We start from the raw sequence: 2,660 nt of genomic DNA on the forward strand, positions 1-2,660 counted from the left end.
AGCCGAAATCTCGAACGTCTGGTAATCCCAAGGGGGGACTTTGAAATTTTTTCTGCACTCATGGTCATCCGACAGAGGGACTTTGAAAATTTTCCTGCACTCATGGTCATCCTACGAGGACACTTTGAAAATAAACACGACACTCTGGTCATCCTGTGGAGAGAGGACAAGAGGGTGGATCACGGTGGGACTGCCGTGACCCTAAGCTGCTATTGAGGCATCAACCTGGGATGAGCTGGGGTCTGACATCCCCCTGTTGCCATGGAGGTCTAAAGGATGACCATTAGTTGTGGTTCTCGCCCCGGGACTTGGGTCAGAGTACAGCCGAAGTGGAGCACTTGTGTCGGACTAGGGAGGCTGTGCCGTGCCCCCTGGAGGTCTAAAGGATGACCAGTAGTTGTGGTTCTCGCCCCGGGACTTGGGTCAGAGTATAGCCCAAGTGGAGCACTTGTGTCGGCCTAGGGAGGCTCTGCCGTGCCCCATGGAGGTCTAAAGGATGACCATGAGGTCAAAAGGATGACCAGTAGTTGTGGTTCTCGCCCCGGGACTTGGGTCAGAGTATAGCCCAAGTGGAGCACTTGTGTCGGACTAGGGAGGCTGTGCCGTGCCCCCTGGAGGTCTAAAGGATGACCAGTAGTTGTGGTTCTCGCCCCGGGACTTGGGTCAGAGTATAGCCCAAGTGGAGCACTTGGGTCGGACTAGGGAGGCTGTGTCGTGCCCCCTGGAGGTCTAAAGGATGACCAGTAGTTGTGGTTCTCGCCCCGGGACTTGGGTCAGAGAATAGCCCAAGTGGAGCACTTGTGTCGGACTAGGGAGGCTGTGCCGTGCCCCCTGGAGGTCTAAAGGATGACCAGTAGTTGTGGTTCTCGCCCCGGGACTTGGGTCAGAGTATAGCCCAAGTGGAGCACTTGTGTCGGACTAGGGAGGCTGTGCCGTGCCCCCTGGAGGTCTAAAGGATGACCAGTAGTTGTGGTTCTCGCCCCGGGTCGTGGGTCCGAGTATAGCCCAAGTGGAGCACTTGTGTCGGACTAGGGAGGCTGTGCCGTGCCCCCTGGAGGTCTAAAGGATGACCAGTAGTTGTGGTTCTCGCCCCGGGACTTGGGTCAGAGTATAGCCCAAGTGGAGCACTTGTGTCGGACTAGGGAGGCTGTGCCGTGCCCCCTGGAGGTCTAAAGGATGACCAGTAGTTGTGGTTCTCGCCCCGGGACTTGGGTCAGAGTTTAGCCCAAGTGGAGCACTTGTGTCGGTCTAGGGAGGCTGTGCCGGGCCCCCTGGAGGTCTAAAGGATGACCATTAGTTGTGGTTCTCGCCCCGGGACTTGGGTCAGAGTATAGCCCAAGTGGAGCACTTGTGTCGGCCTAGGGAGGCTGTGCCGGGCCCCACTGGAGGTCTAAAGGATGACCATTAGTTGTGGTTCTCGCCCCGGGACTTGGGTCAGAGTATAGCCCAAGTGGAGCACTTGTGTCGGACTAGGGAGGCTGTGCCGGGCCCCCTGGAGGTCTAAAGGATGACCAGTAGTTGTGGTTCTCGCCCCGGGACTTGGGTCCGAGTATAGCCCAAGTGGAGCACTTGTGTCGGACTAGGGAGGCTGTGCCGTGCCCCCTGGAGGTCTAAAGGATGACCAGTAGTTGTGGTTCTCACCCCGGGTCGTGGGTCCGAGTATAGCCCAAGTGGAGCACTTGTGTCGGACTAGGGAGGCTGTGCCGTGCCCCCTGGAGGTCTAAAGGATGACCAGTAGTTGTGGTTCTCGCCCCGGGACTTGGGTCAGAGTATAGCCCAAGTGGAGCACTTGTGTCGGACTAGGGAGGCTGTGCCGTGCCCCCTGGAGGTCTAAAGGATGACCAGTAGTTGTGGTTCTCGCCCCGGGACTTGGGTCAGAGTTTAGCCCAAGTGGAGCACTTGTGTCGGTCTAGGGAGGCTGTGCCGGGCCCCCTGGAGGTCTAAAGGATGACCATTAGTTGTGGTTCTCGCCCCGGGACTTGGGTCAGAGTATAGCCCAAGTGGAGCACTTGTGTCGGCCTAGGGAGGCTGTGCCGGGCCCCACTGGAGGTCTAAAGGATGACCATTAGTTGTGGTTCTCGCCCCGGGACTTGGGTCAGAGTATAGCCCAAGTGGAGCACTTGTGTCGGACTAGGGAGGCTGTGCCGGGCCCCCTGGAGGTCTAAAGGATGACCAGTAGTTGTGGTTCTCGCCCCGGGACTTGGGTCCGAGTATAGCCCAAGTGGAGCACTTGTGTCGGACTAGGGAGGCTGTGCCGTGCCCCCTGGAGGTCTAAAGGATGACCAGTAGTTGTGGTTCTCACCCCGGGTCGTGGGTCCGAGTATAGCCCAAGTGGAGCACTTGTGTCGGACTAGGGAGGCTGTGCCGTGCCCCCTGGAGGTCTAAAGGATGACCAGTAGTTGTGGTTCTCACCCCGGGTCGTGGGTCCGAGTCTGGCCCGAGTAGAGCACTTTGGTCGGCTACCGGGGGGTGTGCCGTGCCCCCTGGAGGTCTAAAGGATGACCAGTAGTTGTGGTTCTCGCCCCGGGACTTGGGTCCGAGTATAGCCCAAGTGGAGCACTTGTGTCGGACTAGGGAGGCTGTGCCGTGCCCCCTGGAGGTCTAAAGGATGACCAGTAGTTGTGGTTCTCACCCCGGGTCGTGGGTCCGAGTATAGCCCA

The sequence above is a fragment of the Nothobranchius furzeri genome, unplaced genomic scaffold, assembly GCF_043380555.1.
Source record: "Nothobranchius furzeri strain GRZ-AD unplaced genomic scaffold, NfurGRZ-RIMD1 Scf040, whole genome shotgun sequence".
NCBI lineage: Eukaryota > Metazoa > Chordata > Actinopteri > Cyprinodontiformes > Nothobranchiidae > Nothobranchius > Nothobranchius furzeri.